Source organism: Clarias gariepinus, chromosome 18, assembly GCF_024256425.1.
Source record: "Clarias gariepinus isolate MV-2021 ecotype Netherlands chromosome 18, CGAR_prim_01v2, whole genome shotgun sequence".
In the NCBI taxonomy this organism is placed as follows: Eukaryota; Metazoa; Chordata; class Actinopteri; order Siluriformes; family Clariidae; genus Clarias; species Clarias gariepinus.
The window spans coordinates 27235310-27250840 of record NC_071117.1 but is presented as its reverse complement, the minus strand read 5'-3'; positions in this window follow the sequence as shown (position 1 = coordinate 27250840).

Below are 15531 nucleotides of genomic sequence, written 5' to 3'. Positions count from 1 at the left end.
AGGGGGTTACATCTAATCATTTTTTATTCCTACACCTTTTCTCACATTTTATAACCATTTCCATAATTTTCTTTTTTTATTTCTTTTTGATGAACTGAATGGAATTAACACAGCCTTGGAGAGGTATGTGGAAACTTGGAAGGCCATCTAGTTGATGTGGATAGGAAGATCAATAAGCAAGTGCAGTACTTGGGTGTCCAGAACTTTTCCAAGGTTTTGTGTATTGTCAAAAAAAGAAAACAGTTACACAATTTTAGAGATCAGAATAGTCAAATGGTCTGCTGAGATCGATTAGTGAGGATCTTTCAGGCTACATTGACTCCATAAGCAAATATGATTTCACTCAGTCCCCAAATCCAACTTCCTTAGGAAGGACAACAAGGCAAGTGAGGTTTTGCAAATTACTTGAAATTAGCATAACTGCCATGTTTCATTCATCAGAGGAGAACTTTAATGATTTCTGCTCGCCCAATTCCTCCCAGAACGGCTATGTTCAAGAGCCAGCGGTGAACCCCATGCAGGTCGAGGCAGCTTGTTCGGATTGATATTGCTCACAGTGTAATGCGGAGCAGATTTGCAGAAGAGAGCTCATCGCAATTTCCTTTCATGCTCATCGTCCTCCTCTCAAGACTCGAAAAACATGCATAAGGAGACCAGATGCAAACAAAAACCCGTGGTTACATATGTGTACACATCCCGTAGCTGCATTTAACACTTAATCTCACACTCAGCCAAATGGATCTTGATGAGCTTACTCCGGCGAATGGCTGGTGTCTCTTCAGCACCTTGTTCGGGAATGTTCAGATGGTAGGATTGTTTACTCTGGTAAGCTGTAAAACTAGGAACAGTCTTTCCTCTGGATAAGGAAAACCAGAATGTGTTTGAAGGCAGTTTAAAACTAAGAGTCAAGAGATTTGCAAAAATTGAGCAGCTTACCATGGTAGACCATATCGTACAAGGTAAACATGCATTGTTAGGGCATACCATCCCTTTAAGATACGTCTACAAGGTGGTGTAGTAGAAGGGGCAATCTGGTGAAGAGATCAGGAAACACCATGACATTCCAGACTTTCATAGGCTGGAATCAGAACAGTGGTCAAATCAGCTCCAGCACACGCTTGTATGCCAGAAGGCATCTGTTCCTGATCTGTGTGGTTGGTAAGCGATTCCTCATAAACATCCCTCACCAGTTCATTAGCAGGGTGTGTGTATGTGTGTGTCTGTGTGCACAGTGTTGATAATCTGCCCTGATGAATGCTGTGTGCTTGTACCCTGTACAGTTCCTCTGTCTCCGAGGCTCTCTGCTTGGGAATTACACTACAGGCAATAAATATTTCAGAAGACACTGAACAATACGGCAGTCTTCGCAGTCCAATCTGAAATAGCAACCGGTAATTCCAGCTCAGAAAGCTAACACAATATGTACATAGTTTTATTTTTAAAAGACATATTTTTAATGTCTTCTTCTGGCTAATTACTTCCCGTATCAGTGTGTGAGCGAGAAATAGAGAGAAAGAGCAAAAAAATTGACATCTGTGTTCTCAGTCATGATATCATCAAGGTCTTTTCCGTACAGCCCTATAAAACGGTTTTGTCTGTTCTGCTATGTTAAGCAATTTGGGACAGATTGACTAACAAGCCAAAGAATTCCATGTGCCTGATTTTGGATTTGGCCACACAGCCTTCGAGACTTTCAGGCCTGTCTGTAAGCAGATACCGTGCGGTCATTTATCTTATGTAGTGCAGCACGGTGGCACAGTGGTTAGCACTGTGATGCCACTCATCCAGGGGTGAAGGTCTGATTTCTACATCAGGGTCTGTGTGCATGGAGTTAGCATGTTCTCCCCATGCTTGGTGGGTTTCCTCCATGTACTCCGGTTTCCTCCAACAGTCCAAGGATATGTACGTAGGCTAACTGCCATGGAGTGTGTAAGTGAGTGTGTTTGTGTGCCCTGTGATGGATTGGCAGTACTCCCAGGGTGTATCCTGTTTAGTGCCCCAATTTTTCCAGGCCTTCAGTTATGCCTGACAGGATGAATGAGGGAGAGAGTGAGAGAGTGTATAATGTACTGTATGTGCAATGTATATAATGTAAATATATAATGTTATGCATAGCACTTCAAGGAATCATAACTTTGGATGTCAAAGAAATAAGTCCATTGTATACAAAGTATAAGTCCATTTTATCCATTAATTTTCATTTATTTATTTATTTATTTATTTATATGATTTTGTCGATTTTCCAACAAGAATGTATTTATTCCAGTAGGTGAAGAGATTTTGTCCAAAATGCTTTTTTCTCCCAACAAAACTTTTAGAGAAATATATGATAACTGTACTTTTAGTTAATTAAAGATAATATGTACTTTAGTACATAGTTTGTACTTTAAAATCTTCACCCCGAGACTACATCTGTAAATGCTAACATGTTAACATGCTAGTTGTAGCGAGTTGGGGAAAACAGTCCATTTCCCATGTGTCTTCTTGCTTGTCTCTGATCTCCCTGCCAAAATTTCTGATTTGAATAAGATTTGGGTTAAAATCAAACTCTGTGGAAACTTTTCAGGCCTTCAGGAAGTTCTTGTCTTCTTGCTTAAAACAGCATTATCTTCCAACATATCTGGCTATGTCAATTCTCTGGATTTACAGTCCTACGCAGAGTCAAGATTGTTAGATGTTCAATATTGTTTTATGTTGTAGAGACACACGTGAGCTTCCATGCTGCGCGCCCTCAGCATCAGGATCAGCAGGTTCGTCCACTCACTCATCGGCACAAGTGTATTTTATAAGCTGCTACATGCTTAAAGATGTATCCGTTTCTCTTTTTAAACATTTCTGCCCCTTTGAGATTTTGTGTGAACATGAAAATGTATAAAAATCACATGATCTCTTTCGTTGTGGATCTTCTTCGCAGAATCTCGTTACCTGACCAAGCACAACTTTTTGAGAAGTTTGTGTAAATTTTGCATAATTAAATAAAGTCAGGTTTTTTGAGGGGATTTCTTATGTTGTACACATTGTTTTAACTGAATAAATAGTTCAATCATTATTTAAACATTCATCTGTTATAATGATTATAGGTTTGATTTCTTAAGCTAAAATATAAAACAGAACAGATCTTTAAATAGTGTAGTATGTTTTATTTTATCTATGTAACAATGAGAAAATTTTAATAGAATCACACTGACTAAAAATGAAGTCTTGATATCATAATGTTTTATTTGTTTTATTTATTACAAATATTTGATTCATACAAATTCACATTTCATACAAACTTAAATAATTCTTTTGATTGTGTAAAGCTGCTTTGCGGCAATGAAAATTGCTAAAAGCGCTATACAAAAAAAATTGAAATTGAAAATTGGAAGTTATTTTAAATTGTTATTCTTTACATTATTACCAATTAACAATTGTTGCCTTAAAAAGCACATATTACACTTCAGGATGCTGTTGTTGGAAAATAATCTAATTTCCGCTAGTGGCAGTGATGCTGCTTCTCATCGCATATATATTATATTAAAAAATATACTAATCTTTATGTTTATAATATTTTAAAATAAAAACTTCTACTCTTATTCCTATTCTTTTTACTAGTAGTAATAGTAGTATTTTTTGTAGATCTTGTTGTATTAGATATTACTCTAATTCGTATTATATCATAATAGATTCAGTGTTGCTTTAAAATGCACTTATTGTGCAAATTCATTGAAAAAAATTTTTTATTCATGTTTAAACATTGTGATGGGTCTAGAAAATCTTGAGAAAAAAAAACTTTTTTTTTTGGCCATTTTGCCATTTTGGTATTGCACAGGGTTTAAACAGGCCAATTCGATTTTTCTCCTATTGTGACCTCATAAGAAGCCGGGTTGTGGAGGATTGTGGCTCATCATCAGCTTATTTGCACAGACACTGAAACACTGTGTTCGGAAGAGGAGTGAAATAAAGGATTATCTTCGTATTTCAGCTGGAGTATTAACACTGCTGGTTCTTTCTGAGAACTGTGTTACAGATTTGTTCAATAAAGAGTAAAATATGGGAGCTTTAAGAATCACACTTAGTATCATAGCAGATTCAGTAATGTCATCACGTATCTGTACTGTAGCAGATGTATCGGAATCTTTAAAAATCATGTAGTCGCCTTATGAATCTAAATCGTATTGCATGCAACCCGAATAACATTATTCCTAAAAATCTGTCTGTCCATTCGTCTCTCTACAGCTGTCGTTTGCACCTCAGACCTGAAGAGCAGTCTGAGATTTTGTCTTTCACGTCTTATTCTTCCTATAGCAGCATTTCTATTCAAACGCTGGGGACTGCTGTTATCTCTCTCTCTCTCTCTCTCATTATAAAAAAGTCATGACTCCTAAATGATGAGGCACGGGAATCTTGATCTTTCAGATTTTGTTTTTTTTTTCCACTTATATAGATGTGCCTCTGAGAATTCTGATAATGGATGTGTTGCTTAAAGCAGCGAGCATGGCCTCGATGTACGGGCCCGCTATTAAAAACTGAAAGGCTCATATTTTCACTATCAATGAGGCTGAACGTGATCTGGTGTCTGGTAAGCAGAATGTGGATTCCAAATGAAAATCATAATTTTTCTACAAGGTAGCGTTTTTACGGCAGCGTCCGTTTCTGACGTAAACACCTTCTCAGTGACATCGCACATCATTTATTGCTCATCGGCATTACAGCTCAAAAAACGAACAAGAAAAAAAAAGATTTACAGCCGTGTAAGTAGTAATGTAATTATAAGCCCTTTTAGAGACAAAATATACGGTTATATAACATATAACTCGCCACAACTTTCCATATGTTATTCTATAGGATGGAGTGTGTCCCTACTCCCTGCTAGTTATCAGCTTTTTACATATGGTTCAACTTTACACCCTTTCTTCTGTGGGGCCCAAATGCTAACACACACACACATACACACACATACACACACACACACACACACACACACACACCTGGGTTTCATTACCACTCTAAGCCATCCATCGCAGTAGTGCAAGATAGGGCTATCTCAATCAGCCGAAACACTGGTAGCCCGAGAGTAAACACACAAGTAAAATCTGAAATGTTTTTTTTTTTTTTTTATCATTTCAATCGTTTTTTTTAATCACTTAATTTTATCATTTGCACAATTTTACAGTCAAGTTATTAAATAAAATTACAAAGGTACAGTAGTAAGTGTACCTGTGTAAATATTACACATAAGTTTTTAATAATTGAATCAAAACAGTAGTCCAATAGAATTTTCTTACAGAATTTGAAATGTGTCAGTTGACTGATGAGGTTTAGTTTGGTGTTTCTGGAAGGAGTCTCCAGTGTTAATGTGGTAAACCTGTAACTCGTAAACCTGTACAGTAAGATGGGCTTTTGTTTGTTTGTTTTGTTTAACTATAAATACATAAAATGAATAGCATGTTTGTTTTTTTCTTTAAAACATCATTAAAATTATAAGAATTCTGGTATAAGAAGAATTAAACACACACACTTCAGGATTTGCTGTTGTTGGAAAGTAATCAACTTTCTGCTAGTCACAGTGGTTCTGCTTCACATTGTTGGTTATTTTCATGACACCAAGCGTTTTATTCTTTACAGGAAGTATTAATGGAATACAAATGACATTATAGATTTTTGAATCAATGTATCACTTTTTGTTTTGAAGTTAAAATGTCAGTAAATATTTAAATGTATAATAATAATTATTTTAGAATAATTTTAAATTGTAATAGATTTTTTAAACAAATTAAAGCAGTGAAACCCTAACTTTTTAAAAGGCAGATATTTTATTACTTTTATACTCTATAATAGCAATTAATATCATAGGAGTTTTTACATAATATTACATAAGTTGTTAAATTTTTTACTTAGTTTCTTTTTTTATTTTACAATTGTATATGTTTTTTTCTGTCTGAATTTGTCCATAATTGTAGCTACATTTAAAACAAAATATTTGTATTTTATCTTTTTTTTATAAAGAAAACATACATATATTAAACTTTTTTTTTTGTAAATCCTGTTGTTGTTTTTTCATATATATACTGTAAATATATAAATATGTAAAATACCATATTCAAATATATTATGCAATTAGAAGTTCTGGAGAAGTTGCTGATCATGTGATCAGATCACACCAAACCACTTTCATTCTCCCAAACCCTCAGCTGTTTTTTGAGCCCTACCTCCCTTTCTCTCCACCCCTAAACTTCCTCCCGCCCCTAGTTGTGTCAATCTCCCCAGAACCATCATCATTTGTAGTGCTGCTTCATGCCTCATCCCCACTTGACCCTGATGACCCCTAAGAGGTCCCACAAGGCTGCGCTCTGGGTCCTAGGTAAATGTTCTTCATGCACTTAGAGAGGGTTCAGTCAGAGGATCAGGGAGTCTGAATCTGGGTGTTATCCTAAGGCTTATGGTGGGATTAAGTTCTTTTGAGTAATTGACTATTTGCTATTTGGAAGGTGAAATTGGCTTTGCGTTACCAGTCGGGTCGTGTAATCCGGGCTTTTGGGACAACACAGAAAAGTAGCTGTTCAATTCTTAGTTGATTTATGTGGTGAAAGGTGTAAAGTGAAATCAGGAACTGGACAAATAAAACCACGACCATCTTCATGAGCTCATGGTTGTTTGTGTCTGGTTTTGGAAGCTGCTAATCCCATAGGGTTTTTATCCCGTTGATGAGATCAATTCAGTGAAGAAAGGTCCGACTGGTTCAATCTACAGTACAGCATCACTCTTTACATCCATGATGAGCAGAAAAGCATCTCAACACACACATAAAAAAGTCGAGGAGCTACACTAAGACAAGCGCGCATCACCTTCCATTCCTGTCAGTTAAGAGCAAGGACGATAATCTGTGTGATGCTAATGTGCTAAACATAGCATCTTTTCTACAACGCTGACTGCTGCCATGTTTGTAATTAATACAGTCTATTTAATGAATTGTGACTAACTTTATTACATTTAATTTTATGTTTGTTTAACACAGTACGTCTCGCCTGTCATTACCTCCCATGTGGTTTGGTCATTCTATATATGGAACAAGAAAAAATGTGGAAACTCTGTTTGTCTGAAAGGAAAAATTTCACACTTTCTGCAATCCAGATGATTCTGGCCGAGCCACAGCTGAAAGCAAGGCTACCGACTGAGAAACGCTCGCTATAGGTTAAACCAATGCAGATGTATCTTCATGCCACACACACACACACGCACACACGCACACACACACACGCACACACACACACACACACACACACACACACACACAAAGTATTCTTTCCAGACCTTTTTACACAATTTACACAAAATTCATTCCCCTATTTTTACAAAAATGTAATGTTGTGTAATGATGTTGTTTAGTGATGTTGTGCAATGCTTTATAGTGATATTGTGTGTTAATGTTGTGTAACAATGTTGTGTAGTGATGTTGCGTAGTGATTTTGCGCAGAGATGTGTAGTGATGTCTTGCAGTGATGTGTAGTGATGTGTAGTGATGTTGTAGTGATGTTTTGTAGCGATTTTGTGTACCGATGTTGTGTAGTGATATGTAGTGATGTTGTGCAGAGATGTGTAGTGATGATGTGTAGTAATATTCTTTAGTGTTGTGTACCGTGTTGTGTAATGATGTTGTGCAGTGATGCAGTGATGTTGTGTATTGATGCTGTGTAACTGTGTTATGTACTGATGTTGTGTAGTGATGTTGTGCAGAGATGTGTACCAAATTTGTGTAGTGATGTTGTGTAGTGAACTTGTGCAGAGATGTGTAGTGATGTTGAGTAGTGATGTTGCGTAGTGATGTTGTGTAGTGATATTTTGTAGAGATTCTGTGTACCGATGTTGTGTAGTGATATGTAGTGATGTTGTGTAGTGATGTTGTGTAGTGTTATGTAGTGATGTTGTGTAGTGATGTTGTGTAGTGTTATGTAGTGATGTTGTGTAGTGTTATGTAGTGATGTTGTGTAGTGTTATGTAGTGATGTTGTGTAGTGATGTTGTGTAGTGATGTTGTGTAGTGTTATGTAGGATGTTGTGTAGTGATGTTGTGTAGTGTTATGTAGGATGTTGTGTAGTGATGTTGTGTAGTGATGTTGTGTAGTGTTATGTAGTGATGTTGTGTAGTAATGTTGTGTAGTGTTATGTAGTGATGTTGTGTAGTGATGTTGTGAAGTGATGTGTAGTGATGTTGTGTAGCGATGTTGTGTAGTGACATGTAGTGATGTGTAGTGATGTTGTGTAGCGATGTTGTGTAGTGATATGTAGCGATGTTGTGTAGCGATGTTGTGTAGTGATATGTAGTGATGCTGTGTACCGACGTTGTGTAGAGATGTTGTGTAGTGATATGTAGTGATGTGTAGTGATGTTGTGTAGTGATATGTAGTGATGTTGTGTAGTGATGTTGTTTAGTGATGTTGTGTAGTGATATGTAGTGATGCTGTGTACCGATGTTGTGCAGTGATGTTGTGTAGTGACGTTGTGTAGAGATGTTGTGTAGTGATATGTAGTGATGTGTAGTGATGTTGTGTAGTGATATGTAGTGATGTTGTGTAGTGATGTTGTGTAGTGATGTTGTGTAGTGATATGTAGTGATGTTGTGTAGTGATGTTGTGTAGTGATGTTGTGTAGCGATGTTGTGTAGTGATATGTAGCGATGCTGTGTACCGATGTTGTGCAGTGATGTTGTGTAGTGACGTTGTGTAGAGATGTTGCGTAGTGATGTGCGATGATGTTCTGCATGTTGTATCTGATGTAGAAACACGGTCAGTGCAGAACTTTCAGGAATTCGTTCTTTAGGGAAAAGAAGCAACAAAAGAAACTTTATTTGCTCTCAGACTCGTGCCAGCACTGCACACTTGGTTAGAGGATATACACACTACACACTTCCTGTTCCGAGCGCAGCAGGCGTCGTGAGCAAACACACACTTTTCAGTTCATCATGATTGGGTAAAGTTGTTGTTTTTGTGAAATGATGCGAGCTGCGTTCACATCTGGCGGGGAGTTTAGGAACGCCTCCGAGCCCGAGCCAGTGTCTCTGAACAGCTGTGTTTCCAGACCCCACATTGTTTTGCTGCTTTGCATTGATTTTTCTTCTTCTTCTTTTTTTTCCCTCTTTTCCCTCTCACTATTTCCCACGTCTGCGTTTTGATCCCTGTGGGATTATCTGCAGAGAGATTCTCAGGGAAGTGTGTGCACCTCCTAATCAACTCTCGGGACGCTGCAGCGCCACGTCCTAATCTGCTTATTAAACACACCTCTGGATTTACATTCAGCTTCGTCTGCACTTCTTCACTCCGTCATTTCATCACTGTGTTAATGTTACAGTAGGGACTGGCTACCGGTGTCTGTCTCCATACACACACGCACATGCACACACACTCATACATACACGCAAACACACAGACACACATATTGACGTGAAGAAAGAAAGAAAGAAGAAAGAAAGAAAGAAAACAAAAATTAAAGAAAAGGGGACAATCAGAAAGAAAGACAGACAGAGAGACAGACAGAGAGACAGATATACAGACAGAGAGACAGACAGAGAGACAGACAGGGCCTGAGTGAGCTCTGCTGTATGTCAGTGGTACAGAGAGATCAGAGACACTCGTTACTCCAGAGTTTATTCTCTGAACAGATTAAGACTTTAATAGCGAGAGATCAGAAGTCAGGAGTCAATGTTCAGCAGGTTAATGAACTCTCTCTCTCTCTCAGTGAGTGTGTGTGTGTGTGTGTGTGTATGTTAATGACTTGACACGGAGGTGGCGGTTAATGACTGGACGATCGACCTGTTGCCTAATGTGTAGACTAATGGAAAAACGACGCATCGGAGCATGCAGAGCTCATAAATAAACCCGCCGCTATATGATCCGCTCATTACTGAAGGAATCTGGAGCGCACTTCATTAATCGATCCATATCGACCGGGTCAAGTTTGGGAAAAGAAAACACCGGGGAGGAACGTCTGGAAAAGAGGCAGGCCGTGGCCGCTAATCCAGAGCTAGCATTACTATTGTGCGTATGTTTATTAATTATTACAATGCGTGGAAAATCAGGTGCATGCAGTGTGTCCTGTTCTAGAGCTTCGTTGTCTGCTTGTGATCACCTGTTCTGTTTTTCTAAAAACGGCTGAATAAGTGCTGCTTTAACGTTTTGTTAAATATGTTTTTATTGGGTTTTATTGAATTTTTAAAAAATGACAGGTTTGTGTTTTTTTTATTTGGTTCTGTTGATAATAACTGAACCCCTGGAAGCCCCGCCCACTTTCTTAAATCTGACATTAGTAATCTTGTCCCAATTTAAAAGACGCCTCTTTGATTTCTGTCAAATGTTGAGACTTAAGATCATTAAATTAAATCAAATCGATCATTGTTTGATTAGCGAACGTTAATCACGCATATAGCTAAAATCAGCTAATAATATTCATTAGGAATGAAACTGATAAAACTAATAAACTGCACATGGAAACTTGTCTGCTGTCTAGATCCTTACCAAAAAGGACAATTCAGCTTTCAGCTTTCTCCTAAAACGTCTGGTGGTTAAAGCAAAACCTCTCCTACCGTACATGCACTCTGCAGCCTACACATTAAACAAATGACTTGTAAAACGACAACGTTGACACCAGACATTTCTCCACTTTCCTCAGAGCGGTACTCCAGCATTTCTGCAGAACATCAAACCCTTGGACGTACCACCAGCTACCACTATCAAGGAATCTCTTGGATCCCTCAAGGAGCAAAAATCAGCTGGAATATTTCATTACAGGGCGCCGGTCCAGATAATATATTAAACTCAGCCGAAGATGTTTTGTTTTCATCACATTAAACATATTGTCCATATTTTTTCTGACTTTTGTCTTTCCAGTATCCAGCAGTGTTCCCAGTATTTAAAGGGACTATTTTAAACAGAATCCTTCTCAATTTTATGAAATTTTGTTGAACCAAAAGGTTTTTTGTTTATTAAATAATGGACATGCTTTTAGTACTTTAGCCCTAGCTTTATTTAATACAACCAAGTTATTTGTACACCTTTCTGATTGCAAACTGAACATGTTTTTAAGGAACGTTACTCAGAGTCGAGTAACACTCAGTTTTCTCCATGCATCATTTAGATGTTAAAATCAGCAGCATGTACAGTACAGTACAGTACCGAGCTCCTCAATGGTCACCAAATATTCTTTTAGTAGAAGAGAGAATGAGTGTTTAACAGGCTCTGTCTACTTAATCTTTTTCCTGCTACACGTACTGTACCACATAGGAAGACAATGTAAAATGTAAAAAGATATGCAACAGAGAAAGAAAGAAAGAAAAAAGGAAAGAAAGAAAAAAAGAAAGAAAGAAAGAAAGAAAGTAAAAAACACAACACAAGAGGTTCAAAGCGATAGGAAAGAAAAACAAATATAAAAAAGAAAACAAAACAATAAAAAATTACTTTTTTAATTAATTGAATACATTGAAAGTCTAAGGTGGTTAAAGAGAAGGAAAGCAAGAGAAAAAAGAATGAAAGAAAACAAAGTAACAAATAAGTTAAAGATATGAAAGAAAGACAAGTGGCCAGACATTGAACTGACAAAAAACACAAACACAGAGACAATTAAAAGATTGGGAAAGAAAATCAAGAAAGAAAGAAAGAAAGAAAGAAAGAAAGAAAGAAAGAAAGAAAAAAAAACAAACAAAGAAAGAAAGTAAGAAAGAAAGAAAGAAAGAACAGAAAAAGAAAAAAATTAACAGAGATGTGTAAAAATAAAGAAAAAAATAATGATGGAATGAATATGATATGATACAGATTACAAAGGTAAAGCAGAGACAGACAGAACAGTAGAAAAGGAAGGAAGGAAGGACGGAGGGAAGGAAGGAAGGATGGAGGGAAGGAAGGAAAAACAAAAGGATATATATTCCAAGGCAACTGATAGACTACAAATGGAAAGACAGACAAAAAGGAAAGAATAAAGGAAGGAAGGCTAAAAGGAAGGAAGTAGGAAAGAGACAGGTTTTAGAGCCTTTAAAGGGGCTGTAATAAAGATCAGTAGTGTTTTTCATCACTCGAGGTGACATCATACAAAAACAATGTAACTCTGACATAACTCCTGATTTATTCTCATCAGCTGATCGTTTTCATCCAGTTCATCGGTTTTTCTCATAACACAAAATAAAATCACTGTTGCTGACAAGGCTTCTGTGTTATATGTTAGGCATCTACTTGGTGTGTGTGTGTGTGTGTGTGTGTGTGAGTGTGTGTAAAACTGACACAGCTCCATCAGCTGGAGATAATCACTGACAGATGAAGGCCAGCTAAGTCACGTTCAACAGAGCCTATGCCAAAACTTCTGCTTCTTCTGCTTCCAGATTTGTGGCTAATCATCAAAGCAGGCACTTTTTTTTAAATGCTCGATGACCAACAGCATGGGAAAAAAATCCACATTCCTATTAGTGTATTATTTAGGAGGGTGCTAGTATGGGAAAATAATCAACAGTGGATTTCCTGTTACTACATGCAAGTGTTTTATTCCTTGTATACCACAACAAGTTTGACAACAATGTTCTCCTTACTCCTCTTGAGGAGATCCCTCATCGTACACCCTGATGATTATTTCATAAAGCCAGATAAGTGCAGCGACTTGTTACTGCAGTGTTTGCTTTATTTCTCCAGCCAAGACAGGGTTGCCAAGTGTGCTAAAATAGCAAAACTCCAGAGTCTGCTCACTGGGAAAGCTCTCATCTGGGAAACAGCACTTTGGTCCCAAGATGGGGAGAGTTTCAACCCCAGTGAACATTTGATCACTCTACTGAAGGGCAAGGAGACAAGCAAAAAGCTCCTCAGCCTCAAACAGGAGGGCCAAAGGGCTAACAAATAAACCTTGTACTTCTGCTAGTTAGCTGTTGCTAGCAGCTGCAACAAATTGGCTTTTAAGGCAGTGTAACATCAGGGGCTTAAAGTAAATATATTCAACAAGCTGGACTGTTGGAATGACCATGGCTCCCTCGACTCCCTTATCAAGGTCTCCATCTTTCCTGGAGTGATGGAACCAAGGAAGAAACTCAAGTCCTGAAATCCAGTCTACAGAGTTCATGTAAGTCAATCAAGCCAAGTCAACCCATATGGAATACCAACACCTTTATAACATGAAAGTATTTTATTATTGTGGCAATCCTTAACACCAAGTACCACCTGGCCATTGTAGGCCATTGACAAAGGCACCACAGCGGGATCATACTCCCACAGAGTGACAAATTCCCATTACTACCCTCACCAATATTTTGCTCCTCTTGACATCACTTCCTATAAAGCTCCTGATGACACTACTACTGTTCGACTATCCCTTTAAGGTGTAGGATGAGGATGGCCAACCCAGTGGGCTATGGGGGGTTTTGTAACCCATCAAAGTGAGTCACTCAGGGCCAGTCATGTTCCATGTCAATGCAACTCCACTCATAGGGTTTTTCCTTTCTGGTCACAATCACATCTAATTGACCTGGGGTTCCCTTGGATGCAAAATCCTGTTTTTTAATTCATTTCAATTTACTCACTCATTGTGCTGCTTAAACCAGTTCAGGGTTGCGAGGGGCCTGGAGCCTATCCCAGGAGACTTAGGGCACAAGGCAGGGTACACAGACATACACACAAACTCACTCACTTACTACAGGCAATTTGGGAACACCAATTAGTCTAATCTGCATGTCTTTGGACTATGGGAGAAAACCGAAGTACCCAGAGGAAACCCACCAAGCACAGGGATAGCATGCAACTTCCATGCACAAAGAGGCTGGAATCAAACCTGGCTGGGAATTGAACCCAGACCTTAGAGGTGCAAGGTGACAGTCCTAACTACTTAAGCCACCATGCCACCCAATTCAATTCAATAAATTTTTATTTGTATAGCACTTTTAACAATGGTCAATGTAGCAAAGCAGCTTTACAGAAGAAGTTTCCTTCCTGATCATCAAATCCGGAAAGTGTCACCGCCACTACTGTGTACCTTCACAGAAAACCCTGACCCCCAATTTCAGTGAATCGTCCTACAGAATATAAGTATTTCTGTAAATTAAGTAAAGTAGATTTAAGTAAAGCCAAAAAAGGTGGTATTCCAACAATTTCCGGAGGAAACCCAACAAACGGGGAGAACATGCAAAATCCATGCACGAAGAGCCAGGAATCGAGCCGGGCCGAAAATCGAACCCAGACCCTGGAGGTGCAAGGTGACAGTGCTAACCACTACACCACCGTGCCACCGAGAACGTAAAATTAATGACAAATGACAAAATAAAATTTATGTGGGTTTTTTTTCTGGTCTTAAACAACCCTTGATAACTCCCAGTTTGACCAATCTACTCCATGTACATTTCAATCAAGGCAGAACTTGCTGGAAGGCCCGGCTTTCCATTTAAGATTTTACAGTCTTGGATTGAAAATTGAGCATTCATCATTGAGAGAGAGAGAGAGAGAGAGAAGTAGTGTTTGGCTGAACCGGTGTGACCATAGTTGAAATCTAATTATCCTCTATGGAGTGATTTTTGCAATAAATTCAGGGCTGTTTTTAAAAGGTTACTTATTTTTGATCAACATGATTTTTTTTCTTTAGGTTTTTTTGAGGTCTTTGACATGATATGTCTCATTTTCCAATCAGACCAAAAATGCGAGAGCTAGGAGTCATGGGGATAAATTGATTTGGCATGGGTACCAAACCTAACCTGGTTAGGATCATTGCATTACACTCAGGACAACTGGCTGGACTTTTGATATATGTGCGTTTCATGGGGACATATGCAAAATTGAGGCAATACAGCCACTTAGTCTCAAATCAGAACCATCAGTTGGCTTCCTTATAAAATTAATAGCATAAGTCACAGGTTTTCAAGTCACAGGCAATGTAGTGAGTCAATTCAAGAGAAAAGCAAACAGATAAGTGAAAGAATGAATAAACCTCAGTACTGAAGGTAAAGCTCCGATTTCGAGCAGAGCTGAATTATGAGAAATATAAACAGTGTATAAATACCCTGTGAATCTAAGCATTTGACATCAGCATGAGTCAATTCACCAACAGTTCACCAATCACACACTTGAAAGGGAAACTTGAACTGGATTACACATTAATGACTAATTAATGAAATGACTAACCTGAAAGAGCATGGAGTCGTGAGGCGAGCACACTGTAACTCTGTAGTCTGGTTTACATGGAGATTTATCAAGCTGACTTTCTTACATCTGGTTTCCCAAAATAATAGTATCATTCAGCATATTCCATTTGTGTCAGTTATGGTCTCCCTAAACTCTTGCAGTGATGTTCTTCCACTCTTGAAGCATGCATGCCACACAACTCATTTCAGCATCGCCATAAACTTGTCGAATTATTGTATGAGGAAGTCTGGAGTGGCAGAGAAGTATGTTAGAGTGGTGTAGGACATGTATGAGAGCTGTAAGACAGTGGTAAGATGTGCTGTAGGTGTGACAGAAGAGTTCAAGGTGGAGGTGGGTCTGCATCAAGGATTGGCTCTAAGCCCCTTTTTGTTTGCTCTGGTGATGGACAGGATGACAGG